Genomic DNA, 23,263 nt, shown 5'->3' with positions numbered 1-23,263 from the left:
GCCTGTGTGCCAGCCCTCCCGTGTTTATGAAGAGGAGCCAGTGCAAGCCATTAATTAAAAGGTATTTATGAATACTCTGGTGATCTTACGTGAAAGTTTTATCATCTCTTTATGAAGTTAATTTTAAAAAATAAACGCACGGACCAGATCTCCACTAGAAAGAATGTCTTGGAGCGTCTCAAGTCACAGGCTATGCCTGGCGATCAGATCAATGGTAAGCCCCACAGTAACACTTGAGCAGTAAGTACTGATATGCTTGAAGCCTAATTTTAAATGAATTAGGTGCCTTCATAATCTTCACTTAAAAGGTTAAGCCCCGCTTCTATGGAAACAACACATCAGAAGGACAAGTCAATCTCCTCTAATGCAAAGTGGCTGTTGAAACCTAATTGCTTTTATTCTCCTCTCTGAACACAGAAGGGCGCCACTCTTCATGGGTCCTTGCCCCCTCCTGCCTCCAAAGGCCCCCCCGGGAGGGTCTGTCAGCCCTGTCCAGGCTTTGGTTCAGGTCCAGTTCTTGGGCCCTCGTTTGAGGGTATGGGGGTGGTGGGGCTAGTCCACCGCTGGGAGGAGGGTAAGAAAGACGCTGGACTTCAGGAATGAAGGTGACAAGGGTGAGCTGCTTGGAAAGAAAGGAAATTGAAACTCCTGCCAACTGGTCCTTCATGAACCCTCCATGTACCCGCATCCCTTGGAAGCTGAGGGTCTGGCCCCAACCTGCCCCTTACGCTGTAACTGCTCCCCTGCCTGCCTCCCCCCAGCCCCCACTCCACTGCCACACACAGGGCTCGACATAGCCCTTTTGCCGGGGAATTGTATTTTTTCTTTTTTTAATTATTGCTATGTCATGTGATTTGGCCCCGGGACACCTTTGTTCCCACCTACTGGTGAAGATCTGTGCTCTCTAGTTCTCCTGGTTGACACCCTGAAGAGCTTTTCTCATCCAGTGAGGGGAGGGGGTCGAGTTTCACCACCAGAAGGGGCACCGCTTGCATTTTTTTAGAATGAGAGCTCACACACCTGCCTCACTTGTCTCCCTCCTACAGGCCCGCCCTTAAAACTAAGTATGGGTGGATGGCGGCTAACTCATCTCCCAGTCCTGCCCTCTGAGTCCTGCCCAAGCATTTACTGAATACTCGTTGTCAGTAGATGCTGTGTTGGTTTAGCACAGCCAGGGTTGGGGAGCAAGGGTTGAGGGCTGGAGCTGGGGCAGCCTGGGACCATCCCACAAAATGGGGCAGCTGTGGGGGCCACCGAAGGATTCTGAGTAAGAGGTCTGATCAGAGTTACAGGCACCCTTGATGGGTCTGGCCAAAGTCTGGGATGTTAAGTTGAGGGGAGGGGTACTCAGGAGCAGGGAGTCCCATTAAGAAATGGTGGGAACAACTAAGGATGGATAGAAGACCCCCAGAGGACCAAGCCCCACATGCTAAAGCACAGGAGGACCAAGGACTCAGTGATGCACTAGCTCGGCTGGAGGAGGAGGTGTGGAAGATGACACCCAGGCCTCTGGCTGGAGAACCATGAGATTGGAAACGTGGGGGGAGGGGCAGTTTGGGAAAAGATGACAGAGTGCACAGGGCACTCTGTTTCTTCCTTCAGTGAGTGGTCGCTGAACCCTTAGGGTCTGCCTGGTACAGTCTGGGGGCTGGGAGCACAGCCGTGAGCCCCAGGGAACATCAGCGCTTTAACTCTGTTGAGTTCCTGAGTTCCGGAACAAGAAGAGGGAACTTAAACTGAGCAGCTTTGTCCCAAGCTAGAGTTGATCAAGATTTGAAGCCCCATTCATTCCACATAATTCAAGTCTGAACTAAACTACATCATAACAGAGGGGTCTGTCAGCTCACGAGAAGCCCCCAGTCCCCATCAAGTCACAGTCTTTCAGTCCCTTTGGGTCACTTACCATGCTCTGAGATTGTCTTATTTATGTTTATTATCTGTTTTCCCTCTGGAATCTAAGCACCATGATGTCACAGGGATGTTTAAGGCCACATAGATTTCAGTCCTTGGGGAAAACATGTTTTACCCCACTTCCCAGCAGAGGCAGACTAGGACACACACTTCCCTCACCCTCTTCTGTGTCTCATAACCTTCGATCACATGGACTTTCTGTCCCTATGTTGACACTTCATGTGTCCATAACTGCTGGAGTTATGGGTGCTCCCCAGTAGAATCCGGTAACTAATGATTCAGAACAAAGCTTTGAATTTTCACAAACCAACTGTTTGCATTTTTGTAACCTCTGAAGGTATGATATTGATCATCCCTCCCAAAATACATGTTATATGCATGCATGTATTATTTATTTCTATTTCGTTACCGGTGAAATTAAAAGAATGTAAAATGAGTCATAATGGGAAAGCTAAAGAACAATAAAGAAATGGAGCCCTTGTGGGAGAATCCACAGCATTCTGTGCTTTTATACTGATGTTCCAAATAGACTCAATACTTATGGGCCTCTTAATTGTGTTTTACTTTTTTCTTTTTTTTTTTTTTGCCATTTTTATCTGTTAATGCTGAGACATCAAAGGACATTTTAAACTTAAACTTTGAAACTAAGCTACTTAAGCTAATTCCTTTAAAACACATTTCAGAAATGAAGCTAAACAGTTGAAACTGCTACTGGCCTGGGTCCTCTCACCATGGATAACCTGGAAAATGTTTTTGAAATGTTTGAAGCCCATATGCAGAGCTACAAGGGCGATGACCCACTTGGTTAACGGGAAAGTTACATGCAATGGGTAGAAGAGAATTTTCCTGAGAATAAAGAATACTTCAGTTCACTTGCTCAGTCGTGTCTGACTCTTTCCAACCCCATGGACTGCAGCATGCCAGGCCTCCCTGTCCATCACCAATTCCTGGAGTTTACTCAAACTCATGTCCATTGAGTCAGTGATGCTGTCCAACCATCTCATCCAACCATTCTCCTCCCGCCTTCAATCTTTCCTAGCATCAGGGTCTTTTCAAATGAGTCAATTCTTCGCATCAGGTGGCCAAAGTATTGGAGCTTCAGCTTCAGTCCTTCTGATGAATATTCAGGACTGATTTCCTTTAGGATTGGCTGGTTGGATCTCCTTGCAGTCCAAGGGACTCTCAAGAGTCTTCTCCAACACCACAGTTCGAAAGCATCAATTCTTCAGTGCTCATCTTTCTTTATAGTCCAATTCTCGCATCCATACATGACTACTGTAAAAACCATAGCCTTGACTAGATGGACCTTTGTTAGCAAAGTAATGTCTCTGCTTTTTAATATGCTATCAGTTCAGTTCAGTCACTCAGTTGTGTCTGACTCTTTGCGACCCCATGAACCGCAGCACGCCAGGCCTCCCTGTCCATCACCAACTCCCGGAGTTCACCAAAACCCATGTCCATTGTGTCAGTGATGTCATCCAACCATCTCATCCTGTGTCATCTCCTTCTCCCCTCAATCTTTCCCAGCATCAGGGTTTTTTCCAATGAGTCAGCTCTTCATATGAGGTGGCCAAAGTATTGGAGTTTCAGCTTCAACATCAGTCCTTCCAATGAACACCCAAGACTGATCTCCTTCAGGATGGACTGGTTGGATCTCCTTGCAGTCCAAGGGACTCTCAAGAGTGTTCTCCAACACCACAGTTCAAAAGCATCAATTCTTCAGCGCTCAGCTTTCTTTATAGTCCCACTCTCACATCCATACAAGACCACTGGAAAAACCATAGCCTTGACTAGATGGACCTTTGTTGGCAAAATAATGTCTCTGCTTTTTAATATGCTGTCTAGGTTGGTCATAACTTTCCTTCCAAGGAGTAAGCGTCTTTTAATTTCATGGCTGCAATCACCATCTGCAGTGATTTTGGAATCCCAAAATAATGAAGTCTGTCAATGTTTCCATTGTTTCCCCATCTATTTGCTATGAAGTGATGGGACCAGATGCCATGATCTTAGTTTTCTGAACGTTGAGCTTTAAGCCAACTTTTTCACACTTCTTTCACTTTCATCAAGAGGCTCTTTAGTTCTCCTTTGCTTTCTGCCACAAGTGTGGTGTTATCTGCACATCTGAGGTACTGATATTTTCCCCAGCGATCTTGATTCCAGCTGCGCTTCATCCAGTCCAGCATTTCTCATGATGTACTCTGCATATAAGTTAGATAAGCAGGGTGACAATATACAGCCTGACGTACTCCTTTCCTGATTTGGAACCCGTCTGTTGTTCCATGTCCAGTTCTAACTGTTGCTTCTTGACCTGCATACAGATTTCTCAGGAGGCAGGTCAGGTGGTCTGGTATTCCCATCTCTTGAAGAATTTTCCACAGTTTGTTGTGAACAACTTCATCAGAGCATCTAATGAAGGAATTTTTAGATAAGAAGTGATACCACAGTGACCCAAGGTTCATCAACCATTGTTTAAAATTTGCCGAGTGCAACAGTGACCATCACCAGTTTTTTGAGTTTCTGTACAACCAGGGGATCGGAACCTGGTCAGCTCCTCTATCAAACCTAGGGAGCTACTGTACAGGATGTTTCAGACACGCCTCACTAAAACCATTTGCCAACTCAAGTGAGAACCTCAGCACCTCTGCTTGATGCTCAGATTTTAAATCAAAGGTAACTCAAAATCAAATCCAGGAAATAATTCAGCCTGCATTTCTAAGAATCAGAGTCCACAACTTTCTGGAGCAACACCTGCAGCTGGTGATAAAGGGTCGAACATGGAACAAAGGGTGATCATGATTTCTAAATTGGGATATTCTGCACACCCATCTACGGCAGACAAAGATGATGTTCGGCAGTTTGTCATGTATTGCAAGGAGAAGCTTATTCGCGGAGAATCGGAGTTTTCCTTCAAAGAGCTGAGAGCCCAGAAATGCAATCTACGGAGAAAGCATGAACAATGGTAAATGAAGAGAGACATTATATGAAAAGGAAAGAAGCAAATGCTTTTGAAGAACAACTATTAAAACAGAAAATGGATGAGTTTCATAAGTTACAGCAAGTAGCAGAGATGTCTCATGAGAACCTGCCCTCTTCCCAGGGGATGTCTGAAGTCAGTCCAGCATGTTTGGGGACACACACAGACTCCCAACAGGAGCTAAGAGCTCTGAGTCTTCCAGCCATCCTTCAGCAGACCTTGAAGAATGCAGATGAGAAACCCAGAGAGGCAACTTCTGTTCCCGTTATGGCAAATGCTGTCACCACTGGTTTGGTGTTCCCAGCCGTCAACCAGAGTGTAGCTTGCCCGGTTCCTTTGGCAGGCCAGCCAGTGATGGACGCCATGTTTTCAGGGGCCAGCAAAGATGCCAGGTATGTGTACAAAAGTACTCATGAATTTAGGCCACAGAGTGGAGCAGAAATCAAAGGAGGGTGTGAAACACAGAGGTTATTAACACAAGTTCCTTTCACACAACTCCAAACACATCACTGGCACTGGTTCAGGCAACACCATCCAAAGTGCTGCCATCACCCACCGTGCACACAAAGTAAGCTCTCGATTTCATCGTGAATATGTTTCAGGCTCCTACAGTTCCTCATATTTCTGATGACAAAGAGGAATGGCCATCTAGGTCAAAATGAAGATGCATTCGAAGCCAAGTTTCAAAAAAATGTAACATCTTCTGGGGCTTGGGGAGTCAGTAAAATCATCTCTTCTTTGTCATCTGCTTTTCCTGTATTTGAAGATGGAAACAAAGAAAATTATGGGTTACCACAGGCAAAAAAATAAACCTGCAGGAGCCAGGACTTTTGGAGAACGTTCCATTAGCTGGTTTCCTACAAAACCAACTGAAGTGCCTCACACTGATGAGTTTCTGGATGATTCAGCCATGGGGGGTGTCCACTGCAACAAAACCCTGGCTCCCAGCCCCAAGAGCCCAGGAGACTTTAGGTTCGCCGTGCAGCTCATGTCTATGCCCTTCCAGAGGCTTCCTGTGGACCCCATGCACCCACTGGAAGATAAAGAAAATATGGTAGCAAACCAGTACACCCATGTGGCTTTGGATTCTTTCAAAAGAAACAAGGTGGAACCCTTGAAAGAGAAAAAGTTCAGTCCAATTGAAGAGATAAGCCGAGACTCAGTGTGCCTCACAGATGTCCCTTCTGCATCCTTGCTCCGTCTGGGCCAGCCTCCTGCAGCCATGCTGACCAGCAAGGCAGAATGGGACCCCCTGACTTTGCCATTGCAGAGGATCTGGCAGAAGCCAGCGCCGGGCTCCAGGCTGAACTGATGCAGGCTGGCTTGCTTGGGATTGTAGACATTCCAAACTTCACTGTTGAGAATTCCTGGGATGAGGAATTGATTCTCAAACTTTTATCCAGGCTTTCTAAACCAGTGAGTTCCTATCCAAATACTTATGAATGGACATGTACTCTTCCAGCCGTCAAGCCCAAGATTGAATTCCAATTAGGCTCTTTGCTGGTCTACATTGATCACCTTCTTGGAGAAGGGGCTTTTGCCCAAGTCTATGAAGTTACCCATGGAGATGTGAACAATAGCAAAAATAAGGAGAAATTTGTTTTTAAGGTAAACAATCTGTACAATATAGAAATGACTTTTAGAAAAACAATTAAGCTTATGCAAGTGTGTTAAACGGAGAACATTCCTAAACTCCAGATGTGCATGCTCTCCAAAATGATGCCCTCCAGATTCCAAATGTCGAGGGCCCTCGATGTGAATAGGGAGCAAAAAAAAAAAAAAAAAGGAAATTGAGCATCCTAAATCGGTAATGAAGTGGTGGACCAACTGTACATTCCAGTAGGAGAACTGCTTTCTGCCGTCCTCGAGCAATGGAGGGGGGAAGGATACATTACAATACATGGCACTCACTCTGTATATGACCGAATTAAGAATTCTTCTACAATGACGAATTCCTAACCACTGAATAGGGGGAAATCAGGCTCAGTTAACAGTCCCCTTCCTCTCTTGTAATCAACACTGCAGCACTGCACTGTCTTTAGGAGAAGTATCTCACTGGTGTGAAGCAATGCCACCTTCCTCCACTGCGACCTCACAGACACTCCCTGTAGCACAGACCCAGAGCTGTGGGCATCTTGGACTCAGTACGATTTTGCTTGTTTCTGTGGTTTGTATCATGGACAGTTCAAGTGTATGTGTCCTCCCTGCCTCCCTGGAAGCCATAACCACAGCTGGTCTTTCCCTCTCTCTGGGTTGATGGGCTCAACGGTCATGGAGGACTGGGTATATTTTAAATGTCCAGCTGACTCCTGGATGTTGGCTGGTGGTCATATTAAGAGCTGCTGCTGCTGCTGCTAAGTCGCTTCAGTCGTGTCCGACTCTGTGTGACCCCATAGACGGCAGCCCACCCGGCTCTCCCATCCCTGGGATTCTCCAGGCAAGAATACTGAAGTGGGTTGCCATTTCCTTCTCCTATGCATGAAAGTGAAAAGTGAAAGTGAAGTCGTGTCCGACTCCTAGCGATCCAGTGGACTGCAGCCTACCAGGCTCCTCCATCCATGGGACCTTCCCGGCAAGAGTACTGGAGTGGGTTGCCATTGCATATTAAGAGAGAGGAGCCCAAATACACCTTGATAATGCTGAGGCTAGCATTTTGACATGTAGCTTTAGAAAATGAGCAAACTCTCAGAGATCAAAAAATGACTTTTGATTGGACAGTACCCAATGACTTTGGAGGTGGTGGAAGCTGATAAAATGAGTGTGAATTCATTTGAAAGATTGAATGCAGGAGAGAAGTCAGGAAATGCTCTAGAAATTGTGAGAGAGACATAGGCCCCTCCCATCCTTCTCCCATTTAAACATAAAATTATTGAAATTGAAGCTGTGGTTTTGGTACAAGAATAGACAGATCCATGAAACAGAGTGGAGATTTAAGGAAAAATTCGCCTCTATACAGCATATATTAAAAGTATTATTATAATTAGCATAACATATGTTCAGCTGCTATAACAAAGAGCCCTGCCACCCAGTAAGGCACTCAAATGCAAAACAGATTTTTTCCCCTCCAACTGATAATAGCCTAGAAGTGGGTGTCGGGGTCCAGGGTGGTCATAGGCAGCTCTGCTTCACGGGGTCATCCAGAAACCCAGCTATATCCATCTTATTGTGCTGTCACCCCTGGGAGACATCCTCACCCAAGTGGTCAGAGCTGACTCACCAGCACAAGTCTATATTTAAGACTCTGCGGAGGGGGAGGGGAGGAGAATGCAGGGGAAATGGGGCTTCCCTGGTGGCTCAGTGGTAAAAATAAACCCACCTGCCCATGCGGGAGACAGATTCAATCCGTGATCCAAGAAGATCCCACAAAACAATTTAAAAGAAAAGAGTGGAGGGGAAAGTCAAAGAATTGAAAAACTCCTGAGCACACAGAGATTTGTACACAAATGTTCAGAGCAGCATTATTCATAGTAGCCAAAGCCCAGAAACTTGAATATTTGGACTCAAGTTTCTGGACATCAGTCCATCAACTGATGAATGGATAAAGTGTGGTATACCCATACAATGAAATATTATTCAGCAATTAAAGAAAATGAAATACTGATACATGCTGATATGGATGAATCTTGAAAACATTATGCTAAGTGAAGGAAACTAGACACAAAGGTCACATATACTATGATTCTGTTTATATGAAATGTCCACATTAGGCAAATCTGAAGAGACTGAGAATATTGTAATTAGCAGTTGCTTAGCACCAGGATGGGGAGCAGTAATAGGAAGTCACTGCTAAGGGATGCAGAGTTTCCCTTTGGAATTATGAATATGTTCTAAAATTAGATAGTGGTGATGGTGCACAACCCTGAATACATTAAAAACCACTGACTTGTATACTTAACTTTTTCTAAATTTTACTTTTTGGCAGCATGTGGGATCTTAGCTCCCCAACCAGGGATCAAACCTGTGGTCCTGCCATGGGAGCACAGAGTCTTAACCACTGGACCACCAAGAAAATCGCCTATACACTTTAAAAGGGCAAGTTTTATAGTATGTGAATTATACCTCAATCAAGCTGTTAAAAAATTACAGTACAGTTGGACCCTCTTATCCTACTCTATGTGTGACAATTCCAGATATTTCAAGGATTTGAGTAAAAACTAGAAAAATTGAAATTAATATTTATACAAGCTTGAGGAGAGAAAGGATTTCTTTTTTTTATTTTTTATTTTTTAATTTTTTTAATTTTAAAATCTTTAATTCTTACATGTGTTCCCAAACATGAACACCCCTCCTACCTCCCTCCCCATAACATCTCTCTGGGTCATCCCCATGCACCAGCCCCAAGCATGCTGTATCCTGCGTCAGACATAGACTGGCAATTCGATTCTTACATGATAGTATACATGTTAGAATGCCATTCTCCCAAATCATCCTACCCTCTCCTTCTCCCTCTGAGTCCAAAAGTCCGTTATACACATCTGTGTCTTTTATGCTGTCTTGCATACAGGGTCGTCATTGCCATCTTTCTAAATTCCATAGGGATTTCTTAAATATGTTGCCATAGGAAGAAATAATCAACTAAGAATTATTTAATTAAAATTTTTTAAGTGTACTTCAAAAAGTTTACAAAGAAAAACAAGTGATGAGAAAAATATATGCAGAATAAATGATTTTTAAGAAAGAATATACTTATCACGTATCCAACTCTCATAAATCAAATGGCAAATAAACATTTAAATGCTAAAAATTAAACCAAGAAATGCAAATTAAATAGTGGAAAGAAAATTATGGTTATTCAGTTGGCAAATATTGAAAGATAGCACCAGTGTTTCTCTCTGTGCTGAAGGGAACTCTTAGCCATTATGAATAGGCATGTTCATTGCTACAATATTTCTGATGGCAGTTTGGAAATAAATATCAAATTTGTTTAAAACTTGTGACCCAGCAATTTTACCTGAAGGAATTCATCTGTAAGAAAGAAAGATTTGCCCCCAAATCAAGGTACAGGGTATTAATCACAATATTGTTTAAATATTTTTAAAAATTAAAATAATTTATATGTTATAATATAAATTTATATTTAAATTATAATACATCCTTAAATTAAAATACTATACAGGCATTTTGTGTCTTAAAGACTTAAATATATAAGAAATAACACCATAAGACTCCTAGAAAAGAACATAGATCGGCAAAACATTCTTTGAGACATAAATTGTACCAGTGTTTTCTTAGGTCAATCTGCCAAAGCAATAGAAATAAAAACAAATATAAACAGATGGGACCTAATCAAACTTACAAGCTTTTGTACAGCAAAGGAAACCATAAACAAAACAAGAAGGCATCCTATAGACCAGGAGAAAATGTTTGCAAATAATGTGACCAACAAGGGCTTAATTTCCAAAATATATGAACAGTTCATACAATTCAACAACAACAACAAAATCCAAATGAAATAATGCCATTCACAGCCACATGGATGGACCTAGAGATTATCATAATAAGTGAAGTAAATCAGAAAGAGAAAGACAAGTATCATATGATAACATTTATATGTTGAGTTTAAAGGACAAAGGAATATATCTATGAAGCAAACAGACTCTCAGAGAACAGACTTGTGGTTGTCAAGTTGGGGAGGTAGGAGAAGGGTGGATTGGGAGTTTGCAATTAGGAGATGCGAACTATTATTTGTAGAAGGAATGGACAACAAAGTCCTATTATAGTGCAGGGAACTATATTCAATATCATGTGATAAACTATAATGGAAAATAATATGCAAAAGAATGCATATATATATGTATAACTGAGTCCTTTTGCTTTACAGCAGAAATGAACACAACACTGTAAATCAACTAAACTTCAATAAGTTTTTAGAAAAGAATACTACACATCCATTTTCAGTGGTATACACAGATCAACAGTCTAGAGACAAAAAAAAAGCAGATGAACAAAAAGAACAATACTAATTTTTTTTTTTTAATACACAAACTCAAAGTCTAAGGGAACATACGCCCAACTACTGATAGCTACCTCTGAATGGTTAGATTATGGGAACTTAAAAATTTTCTTGTTATTTACCTGAATTAACTTTCCTGTAATGAACATGGAATGAAAAGGGAGGTTATTCTTAAGACTTTTTAATAGTGCAGAAAAATATTCATAGCATGAAGAAATGCCATATAGTTAAAGCTATGGTTTTTCCGCTAGTCATGTACAGATGTGAGAGTTGGACCATAAAGAAGGCTGAGCACTGAAGAATTGATGCTTTTGAACTGTAGTGCTAGAGAAGACTGTTGAGAATCCCTTGGACAGCAACGAGCTCAAACCAGTCAATCTTGAAGGAAATCAACCCCGAATATACATTGGAAGGACTGAGGCTGACGCTGAAACTCCAGTACTTTGGCCACCTGATGCGAAGAGCTGACTCACTGGGAAAGACCCTGGTGCTGGGAGGGATTGAAGGCAAAAGGAGAAGGGGGTGACAGTGCATGAGATGGTTGGGTGGCATCCAATGGACAGGAGTTTGAGTGGACTCCAGGAAATGGTGAAGGACCGAGAAGCCTGGTGTGCTGCAGTCCACAGGGTCGCAAAGAGTCGAACACGACTGAGCAACTAAATGACAACAAAACATTAAATAGTATGTTCAGCCTGATCACACTTCTTATTTCAGAAACGCCTTTATTTTTATAAAGTTAGATTAATGGTCATCGTGTGCAACTATAGCCAAGTTGCAGCATGTTCAAAAACATACCTACATCAACAACCTCCTACAGCTCTAAAAAGGTACAGACGTTGTGTTACCCATTGGCCTGATCACATTCTGTAAAAGCAATATTTACACACACAGAAAAAAGAAGTTGTTAACAGTGGTTAGCTCTGGGTGGTAGAATTATATGTGCCTGAAAAAATTATTTGTGTAAGTTTTCTAAAATGAACACTTTTTTGTTGTTGTTCAGTCGTTCAGTTGTGTCCGATTTTTTGCATTCCCATGGACTACAGCACACCAGGGTTCACATATCATTTTCTAAAATGAAAAAGTGAACACAACATTGTAAATCAACTATATTCCAATAAAAATTTAAATATTTGAAGGTAAAGGAAGAAAAGGCTCACGGGTCTATATTATGTGTATGTGTGTCATGCTTACTGCTTAGATACTGTTAGGAATACCTGAAATATCGATGTAAAGTCTTATAACACAGAGTTACAAAGAATCATATAAGCTCCAGTGAAAACTTCACCTTGTTGCTCCAATAATAAGTATGTTGAACCCATTTACAGAGCTCGGGAAGTCAGTGCTTCACTCTGAATGGGGGGAAAAGTCATTCTGCAGCTTAACACGGAACGCATATTGTCTCTGTAGCTTGAAAGGACACTGGAGCTGATGCTTTATAAAAAATGTATCAGCTGCAAGATAAGAAGAAACCCATCTGACGTCTAAATGCATCTGACACATCAGTTCAGAAGACAATTCCACCAGGGCCCTTGGGATTTGGGGAGAATGGCTACCTAAGAAAAATAAAACCGGTGGGTTCCTGTAATAAATGAAACCAAGACGTGAGCAGCCAGGCCACCACAATCTTCACTCACATGCTTATCCCTCTGTGCAAGGTGACAGGGACCTAACAGATGGGACTGATGGCTGTCAGGACCACAGGTAACACCCACTCTCTGTGGCTACCAACCAACACAGATTGGACACATAGCACAGGCCAGGCACTGTCCTAATGCTTTAAAGTCCAGTGTAACTCACCTAATCCTCAAAACCATCCTGTGAAGTAACTACTACGTTTATCCCCATTTAACAGATGAAAAAAGGGAGGCAGTTTATTCCAATTCACTAAGGAGTCATTTTTAGCCAAGATTTGAATCCAGGAAGTGTGACACCAGCTCCCATTCACCCAGACTTTCAGTAAAATGCTCAGAATAACCCCTCTGAGGGCCAGGCCTATAGGAGTCACCTTTACTAAGCCCTTTATTCTTGACCTCAAGGCTGGTCAGAGTGCCTTGACCAGCACTCCACTTTCCAGGGTGATCCTGAGCCCCACAGACACAATTCCCAGGAGGTTGGGCAGCATCAGCTGGAGAAGAAACCAAACCCACAAATCCCAAAAGACATTTAGCAAGCTGACAACTTTTTACCAGGCCACTACAGTAGGGGGTCCTGCCCCAGGAAAGGGGACTAAGAGTACCTAACATGCGGTCCCTGCTTTCAGGGGTGGATGAGGGCATTGGACATCACCCAGCACGATTATAGAACCTGGACAAGCTCCAGAAGCTCTGGACCTGCAGGTTCCTCTAACCACCAATAGAAAATATTCAGGAAAAAAAATTCCAGAAAGTTCCAAAAAGCAAAACTTGAATTTGCCCCATGCCCAACCTGCCCTTTACATTGCATTTTTATTTACACTGCATTTTAGTTTACACAAAAGCATTGAACCAGGAGTGATAACACTGTCTATACATATTCTTGTCTGTATATACTTTACAGACAAGAATTCAGTTGATCTCAATTCTAAGCTTGGAAATACTACTAGGATTCTTCCCATTCTACAGATGAGGAGACCAGGTTAGCTTAAGTAACTTGCCCAGAATGCTAATAAGTGGCAGAGATGGGATTCAAACCCAGGCATTCTGATCTAGAGCCTGTGCTTCTAATCTCTGTGCTATAGGATGTACTTCTAGGTACATGTCTTGGGAATGTCTGTTCTCTGTCAGCCCTTGTTTTAAGTGTTTTAACTAAATCATCTTGTTTGAAATACCCTCAACATACTGTCAGAAAGAGCCAGGGAAATAGCCAGTGTCTTAATCTGAAACAGTTTCTTTGTTAAAAGGATTCCAGATGTACACAGCAGAGTGGTTAGCAGATAGACTTTTGTCATCAGATTGACCATGGTTTAAATACTGACTCAGCTATCTTTTTTTTTTTTTAACATTTATTTACTTGGCTGCATCTTAGCCTTAGTTCCCTGACCAGGAATGGAACCCAAGTCTTCTACATTGGAAGGCAGATTCTTAACCACCAGACCACCAGGGAAGTCCTCTCAGCTATCTTTTTATTCCTAATTTCCTCCGCCTCTTCACTGTCCATCTGTCCACTCAAAAAATTAGAGGAGACACACTGAAATGCAGGTCAGACTATCCCCAGAATGACGAGAGCCACTGAAAACCCTCCACGTCGGTGGGAACATTTGCTGCAGGTGGCAGGGCTGGGCAAGCCAGAGGGTGTGATGCCCCAAATCAATGACCCTCAGAGTATGATTCTGTAGATGGGCGGCAGCAGCATCACCTGGGAAACTTTTTAGTGATGCAAAACCTCCTGCCCCGCCCCAGGTCTGCCGACCCAACAGATCTGGTGGGAAGCTCAGTGTGTTTGGACGAGGCCTGCAGATCACCCAGATGCATGCCGAAGTTCGAGAGCCACAGCCCCAGGAGAGCTGGGAGATATGGGGAGGCCCCAACCTCAGAGCACAACGTGGACAACCAGCAACTAGTGACTAAGGACGACAATGTGAATTTGCTTCCTTAACAAGTCAGGGTGGATTCAGCGCTTTCCCCGGGCTAGCATCACTGCCCCTGGCCTTCTGATCGGAGGGAACCGGGAGGTATTAATCACAGAAGCTACTGGAGGTGCCAGTCTCTCAGTGGCTGGTTGGAGGCAGGGCAAGCATGTAAAGAAGTTCAGACCTGGGCCCTCTCTATTTTAGCTGCTGGACAGAGGCCCCTAGAGGGCAGGGGCTAACCCCAAAACCCTCACTCCCTTGGGCGACATGCTTAGCTGGCCACTCTCTCCCCTAGACTTGCTCAGCGCGTGTTCCTTCTGGACCTCCCCTCCATCCCTTCTGTTGTTGCCCTGGACAGTCACATAACCCACTCCACAGCCTTGACTAGCACTCTGCCCTCCAGGATGACCCCAAACCCCACAGATACGATGACCAGGAGGTTGGGCAGCATCAGCTGGAGAAGAAACCAAGCCCAGAAACCCCAAAAGACATTCAGCAAACTGACAGCTATTTACCAGGCCACTATGGCAGGGGGTCCTGCCCCAGGAAAGGGGACTAAGGTACCCAACATGCAGTCCCTGCCTTTTAGGGGTAGATGAGGGGGTAGGACATCACACAGCACAATTACAGAGGCTGGACAAGCTCCAGGAGCTCTGGATCCTCAGGTTCCTCTAACTGCCAATAGAAAACATTCAGGGAAAAAAAAAAAATCCAGAAAGTTCCCCAAATCAAAACTTGAATTTGCCCCATGCCTGGCCTGCTATTTATATTTCATTTACATTGTGTTAGGTATTAATGGTATTAGGTAGGTTATATGCAAACATTAGGCCATTTCATATAAGGGAATTGAGCAAGCAAGGATTTTGGTATCTGCGGGGTTTCCTGGAACCCATCCCCTGCAGACACCCAGGGCTGACTGTATATACAGAGACATGGGAGGAGGTAAAGCTTGCAGCCAAGTGGTCAAAAACCTTGGAAACTAGAGTAACTAATTCCGAACAGATTCTATAGGCCAGGGTTTCCCCATAGTGGAAGTACATTTCACAGAATTTTCTCTAGGAAGAATTTTAATACATGTTATGGGACTAAATGGGTTCTAGCACCCATACCAACAGGTAAAGTCTCAGGACCCCAGTCAGGCATCCTGCAAATCCACTCAGTTCTGACAGTCTCTACTCAGAGATAGCATCAGATCCCACAGCTTAGGGGCTTGGTCCTATAAGACTGCCCCTGCTCCCCTCAGACTAGTCCAGGTTGTCACCTATGCTTCTGATGAACCAGCTATAAACCAGAGGTTGCCACAGCTTTCTCAGGTTCAAGTAATTTGCTAAAGCAGCTCATAGAAACATTTTACTTACCGGATCATTGTTATTGCTGTTCAGTCACTAAGTGGTGTCTGACTCTGCGACACCAGGGACTGCAGCATGCCAGGCTTCCCTGTCCCTCACTATCTCCTGGAGTTTGCTCAAAAGTCCACTGTGTCAGCTTTCATTTCACTATACCAGCAGGAGAGGATGTAACTCAGGAACAGCTAGACTGACAAGATGGGTAGGGAAAGGGAAGGGGGCCTGGAGAGTCCATGCTCTCTCCAGGTACCACTGTCCTCACACCTCCACGTGTTCACCAACCCAGAAGCTCTCTAACCCACTCCTTTTGATTTCTAATGGTTTGACATCCTTATGTAGGCATGATTGATTACATCATTGGCCACTGGCCCCTCTCTGCTGGGTCAGGGGGGTGGGATTAAAAGTTCCAGCCCTCCAATCACAGGGTAGACTCCATGGCAACCAGCCCCCACCCTTATGTGCCTCCAAAAGTCACCTCACTAGTGATAACAAAAGACACCTTTGAGGCTATCACCACTTAGAAAATCCCTAGAGTTCAAGAAGCTCTCTGCCAGAAATAGGATGAAAACCATGTGCCTATTTCTTACTATAAATCACAATATCCCAGACAAAAGAGTCTTGCAGTCTCATAGGTCTTACATATCCTGGATTGGATGGTTTCACAGGTATCTTACCTGCAGGACCTCTTCAATTGTGCATCTCTGGAGGGGTATGTTGCAGGCTACATTTTACAAACATTTCAATACAGAACCCTTTCACTGAGGGCTAGTGCGCCATGTCACAAGCTCAATTTGTAGATTTCAGTCGGTGGGTCAGTGGGTCTGTTCTTGCTGTGATTTCCTCAGCAGTTTTTTGAAAAATACAGCTTTGGAGGTCTCTTCACAGCTCCTCTGAAGCAGTTACTGACCCAGGTGAGTCTAATGTATCATCAAGCTTGGGAGCAACTGGTTTTCACTGTTGCAGCTGAATTCTAAGGGCCAATGAAGACGATAAGGGACAGCTGGGGTGAAGAAGGAATTATAGGCAAGACTTTATGGCTTAGATACGGGGGCCATGAGTGGGATGGGGATCAGTGAGGTGATGTGGGGGCTGTGAGGGGGGCCTGGGGACACTGAGGGAATATGGAAGCCCTGAGGAGGAACAGAGGTACACAAAGTAAGGAACAGAGACTGGAAGGAAAACCTGTAGAAACAACCTACACTTTGTGGAGGGACCCGTGGGTCACAGACTATCTTCCAACACACCAGCTCTTTCTTACAATCCCATGAGGTGGGGAGGAAAATTACTTCTGTTTTCCTTGGTTTAAGGAAACCCAGACTATGTGGACAGGAGTTTGTTTTTCTTTACATCGCCCCATATCCGACTCCTCTCTGCACTCTGAGGAATTACTTGAGGTGAATGAGGACCATTTGCATCCCAGCCAGCAGACATCAGCCCAGACTGTGCTCAGGGCCCAACGTCACTGTTGCCACTGCCGTGCAGGCCCTGGGAGGCCATTTACCTGCTCTTTTTCCAAATCTGGTTCCCTGGCCTTCTCTTCTGACCATGGCGTGAGCCACCCTGTCTCCCTCCAAATCAACCTTTCCTAAGTTAGCTAGGGTAGGCTTCCATGGCTTGTAAGAAGCTTGGCTTGAATGAGAAAGGTTAAGTGTGGGCATGAACCTCCATTTCAAAATTCATAATTCACAATCTTCCTCTGTGCCCAGCTGGAGGACTAAAAAGTATAATGAATTCGATTTTAGTCTTATGATAGTGTCAGTGATGAATGTCCAAGTGGGAATTTCTAGTAGGCATTTGGAGATAAAGGTCTAGTATATGGGGTAGAGGTCAAAGTAAAAATATGGATTTAGGGATCAATTCCACTGATATCATCGATATGAATGACAGAGCTTATAGCATAGGTCAAGTTGTGACAGCAAGCACTGAACACATTTTGGCGAGCCAAGGTGAACAGATTTGTCTGCAAAGTCCTAAGAAAACTCTGGAAAGAGAATAAAGACAGTTTGGCAGAGGGAAGTGGAAAGGCAAGACATTTGAGAAGATTCAGAGTCGGATGCCACCTATGTTTAGAGAGGCAATTTCTTAATATTGAAAAGTGACAGTAATACAAAAAAAGCAAAACTTTCATTCAACAGTATGTATGGTATGACACCATTTTATTTTATTTTTTTAAATATATATATCTGCATCAGTCTGGAAGGATCTACATCAAAGCATTTGCAGTGATTATCTCTGGGTGCTACAATGACAATATTGCCTTCTCTATTTTCTTTTTTTCCACATTAACCATTCACTGATTTTTTTCCAGATACCATTGGTAAACCACAAAATTCACCATTTTAGAAGGTACAGTTCAGTGTTTTTGAGATTATTCACAAAGCTGTACAACCATCATCACTATCTAGTTCCAGAAAATTGTCATCATTGCAAAAAGGAACCCTGGGGACTTTCCTGGTGGTCCAGTGGCTGAGACTGTGCTCTCAATGCAAAGGACCTAGGTTTGATCCCTGGAGAACCAGGGAACTAGATCCCACATGCCACAATTAAAAGGAACCTGAGTGCTGTGATGAAGACCGAAGTTCCGGAATGCCACAACTAAGACCTGGCACAGCCAAACAAATACTAGTAAATATTAAGATAAGCGAAACCAAACAAAAATACCTTATTTCCATGAGCAATCACTCCCCATAACTGCCCTCCCTCCCAGCCCCAGGCAATCACTAATCACTTTCTGTCTCTATAGAGTTGTTTATTCTGGATGTTTCATATGGATGAAGTCATGCAGTATGTAGCCTTTTGTGACTGATTTCTTCACAACTAGAGTCGTTTTCAGGGTTGATCCACTTGTAGCTTGTGTCCTTATCGTTGCCAAATAAAATTCCATGGTATGGCTGTTCAACATTTTTTTTAATCTATTTTATCTGTTTATCATGTCGATAGACAATTGAGCTGTGTCTTTCCATCTTTTGGCTAGGGCCTCCTAGGTGGCTCAGTGATAAAGAACTCGCCTGCAATGCAGGAGACTCGGGTTCGATCTCTGGATTGGGAGAAACCCCTGGAGAAGGGCATGGCTACCCGCTCCAGTATTCTTGCCTGGAGAATCCCATGGATAGAGGAGCCCAGTGGGCCACAGTCCATGGAGTCGCAGAGAGTCAGACGTGACTGAGCAACTAATATTTCACTTCAGCAATCCTGAAGTGAACATTATGAACAAGTTTTTGTATGAATGCATGTTTTCACTTCCTCACCTAGGAGTGAGACTTCTGAGCTGTATCTATGTTTAACTGTTGAGGAGCCACAAAAGAGTTTCCAAAAGGTCTGTGACCTTTGACATCCCCACCAGTAAGGTAGGAGCATTCTGGCTGCTTCCCTTTCTCCCTAAAACCTGTAAACTTACAAACTTCACTTTTTAGAAAGGATGGAGTGCACATGTGCTATTCCCCCCAACAAATTTAATCCTTTTTTGTGATTTTTTTTTTTCCAGATGAGAGATAAAGCATGCAAAGATTCCTTTTAATAATGATAAAGACATTGGCATTTACTGGATTCTTATTTGGCCTCTGGGAGGTTAATGTTGAACTTTGCGCATGAATTATCCCACTGAATTTTTCTGGCTGTCCAGTGTTCAGGCTTCTCTAGTTGCGGCATGTGGACTTTGCCGCCCTGTGGCATGTGGGATTTAGTTCCCTGACTGGGGATCGAACCCATGCCCCTGCATTGGCAGGTGGATTCTTAATAACTGGACTACCAGGAAAGTCCCTATCCCATTGAATATATACAGAAAACCCTGAGCTTGGAACCTAGTCTAGAGATGAAGACGATGAGGTTTTGAGGTAATGTGACTTGAGCAAAACTTCTGCCCCAAAGCTGAAATTCTTAACCATCCACTGTGACAGCTCAAAACCCGCCTTTCCTTTCACTGTTTCTGGCTGTACACACCATGTGTCATTCCCACATTTTTCTAGGGGGAAAAATCTTTCTCGAGATGATTTTTCACAAGTCAGTCAGGTACAATTTATCATACTCTTAAGTGCCAACAAATTCTGGAGACGCAAAACCTATAGCCTATGTATAAATAATCTGACTCAGTGGTGTAAACATGAAGTCAATGCTTAAAAAAAAAAAAAAAAAAAAAAACCTTGTGTCTCTGAGTTGATATAATACTTCTTTTCTTCTGGATCTTTTATTGGCTCATCGGCACCAATAGGAATGGGTTTTAAAACTGATTAGCCCGGAGAAAGACACTGTAATCAGATAAATCTCAAGTTAGCCATACTTTCCATTCTGTTTAGAAGTGAGATTTTTTTTTTTTCACCTGTGCCTTCTTTTCCAAAGAAAGTGTGGTGCTTTTGTGTCTGCAAGCACATACGCTTCTGTGGTTTTCTATGACGGCAGAACCAATTCTGTTTTAACTGGCCCATTTCAGCTCCTGAGACAGCCCTGTGGAGGAAGAGGGATGTGAATAAGATCTGAATAAAGCATATTATTAGATCTCCAAGAGAATCAATAGAATCTAATGTAGTTTTCCTTGCCTTGCATCAATAAAGCAATGTTGTCACGGAGGCATTACAATCCTGTCTTCTCTCGTGTGGGTCTGAAAGCTTGTTTTGTGCTGCTGGCAGTGGTGCTGGCTGGTTTGCCTGAGTCGTCTGTCCTAAGGACTGATTTGCTTGGTTCTGAAAGGCATAATTGCTGCATCCATAATTTAAGGCTCAGAACACCTTGAGTGTTCTCAGGGAGACAAATAGATGTTATTTTTATTATCTGCAGTTTATAAATAAATGTTAACCTGGAAAGATGATGCGGTCTAAGTTACATATTCAGTTGCCTTTGGCAGGTCAATGCACAATTCTAGGCTGAACCTTAAACTGCTTAAAAGTGGGAGAAATCTGGGAAACCACAGGCTCACCCATTATTTCTCTGCTGGTGAAGTTGAGACCAGTTGGTAAAAGACTGCAATGGGTTGAACTGGCCCCAGAATTCATATGCTGGATCCCTACATCCCAAGTACCTCAGAATGTGGTTATATTTGGAGATAGGGCCGTTAAAGAGGTAATTAATTTAAAGTGACATGATTAGGGTGGGCCCTAATTCAATATGACTGGTGTCCTTGTAAGAAGGGGAGATCTGAACACAGACATGCACAAAAGGAAGACGATGCAGACATGGAGGGGCCGGGTGGGGAGACGCCCCTGGTGATCCAGTGGATGCAGACACGGGGAGGGGGTGGGGAGACGCCCCTGGTGATCCAGTGGATGCAGACACGGGGAGGGGGTGGGGAGACGCCCCTGGAGGTCCAGTGGATGCAGACACGGGGAGGGGGTGGGGAGACGTCTCTGGTGGTCCAGTGGTTAACTGTCAATGCAGATGACACGGGTTCAGTCCCTGGTCCAGGAAAATCCCACATTCCACTGAGCAACTAAAGCCCGTGAGCCACAACTACTGAGCCCGAGCTCTAGAGCTGGTGAGCCACAGTAAGAAAGTCACTGCAGCAAGAAGCCCACACACCACAACAAGAGAAAGCCTGTGCGTAACAACAAAGACCCAGAGCAGTCAGAAATAAATTAAATAAATGAAAAATTAAAAAAACAAAACAAAACAAAACAAACCATGGGGGAAGATGGCCACCCACAAGACAGAGAGACCTGGAACAGATCATTCCCTTATCACCCTTAGAAGTAACAAACCCTGTCCACACCTCAATTTCACATTTCTAGCCACCAGAACATGAGACAAGAAGTTTCTGTTGTTTAAGCATCCCGCTCCATGGGACTTTATTATAGCAGTCTGAACAAATGGACACAGGTGCCTCTGCTACCACTTTGGTGCTGATGGCCCAATGTCAGAGGCCCCTGGTCTCCTGACATTCATCTCAGTGCCCTAAGATGGTGCCTTTGAGGCTTACTGAGCAAAACCCAGAAACCACAGACATACCAACTGTTTGGTGCTCACGTGTGTCGTGTTTTATCTTAGATTTTTATCTTAGATTCCACGGAAATCAGTCTTCTCTTTGGTCAGGATGTCATCCCTCAGCAAGTCTGGATGCAGGATTTGAAATTTGAGCCATTTGGTCAACTAGTCTGGTCATCCTCGTTTTCCTGCTCCAGGGCTTCTTGCTGGGGAAATTTTCTCCAGGGAAGACTTCACTCCTTTCTGGGTTCCCAGAAGTTGCATCCACCCAGACCTTCTGTTCAGACATCCTATGATTTTGTGAAAGAGGCCCCTTTGCTCTTGTTAGGCATGTGTCCCTCTTTCATGGGGCAGGGTCCTGACTCTCCACTAGGGCCCTTTTTCTAAAGAAGGAAGAGGACAGAGTAACAGGCACCATGTGAAGTGCTTGCCAGGCACCGTCTCACTTAGTCTTCGCAGTCTCCCTAAGGAGGGCAGCTGCCATCGCCGGCATTTGCTGGATGCAGTGACTGAGGCACAGACCAGTTAAGTGCTGGACCCAAATCCACACGGCTCACAAGCTGGGGAGGCAGCAACTTTGCCTTCTGCTCTCTGACTCAGGCTCTCTGCTCTCTGCTTCAGGCACCGCTCCACCATGGCTAGTGGCACGGTTTCTGTGGGGCTCTAAACAGCCTCACTGAAAGGGTGGTCTGCAGCAGGAAGCTCCCTCAGGGCTTGGTCACTGCTCCAGAATGGGATAGAGACAGATCGCAAGAATGAGCGCAGCACTTGGCGGCATCCACGCCAATTCAACAGCAGGGCTAGGTCCGTGGAGCCCTATCATAAAAGAGAAACGGGCATGTAGTTTATAAAAGCATCTCATTTTTTATCTTATTTGCAATCAAATCTCATTGCAAATAAGAAAACTGGTCTTTGGGACATCTCTAGTGGCCCAGTGGTTAGAATTCCACGCTTTCACTTCTGAGGGCTTGGGTTCAATCTCAGGTCAGGGAACTAAGATCCCACAAGCCATGCAGTATGGCCAAAAAAAAAAGAATGAGATCATTTTTATACAACACAACATGCACAAGGCTGTCCGTGCTGTTGTTTTAGAGGAAAGTGCAGACGCTGTAGAAGTTTATGAGCAGCCATCCCAGTTCTTGACAACCAGTGGAAGCCTGCAGCTCCCATCACTCATTTCTCAATTATCCTGGAAGAAGTAGGTCAGGAATGGAAGCAGGCCGGGAGGCTGGGGGCTGTAGCAGGACAGCAGGAGGCTGGCCCTGCCCTCACTGACGGTGATCTTGGGTAAGTCCATGACCTGCCTTGCCCCTGACTCCCCATGAGGGTTTGGAGCCCTGCGACCGCATCCTTGATGAAGTCACTTTCTGCAGCAGCCATCCGGTCCTTTAGATAATCAAACAAGAAGCCAAATGGACTGAAATGAGCCTCCCTTCCTGCTCCCTTCAGTCTCCAGGCTGGGCTGTTAATAGGAAAGTAGCAAGAAGGTAAACAGCCAAGAGAAGGAAGAGACCCGAGCCCTGACAAACAGCCAGTCCTCTGAGATAAACTCACCCCCAAAGGCTGCGGGACCGGTGGCTTCAGCCTCCTGGAGTTGCCAGCAAACTCTGTGCTTGTCTCTG

At 44.2% G+C, this 23,263-nt stretch overlaps 1 pseudogene; it reads left to right on the top strand.

Moving 5' to 3' along the window:
* Positions 193 to 6,559, top strand: LOC102179492 (annotated as a pseudogene).

This window comes from Capra hircus, chromosome 13 (genome assembly GCF_001704415.2).
Source record: "Capra hircus breed San Clemente chromosome 13, ASM170441v1, whole genome shotgun sequence".
Taxonomy (NCBI): Eukaryota; Metazoa; Chordata; class Mammalia; order Artiodactyla; family Bovidae; genus Capra; species Capra hircus.
This window is presented reverse-complemented; position numbering and strand designations above follow the sequence as displayed.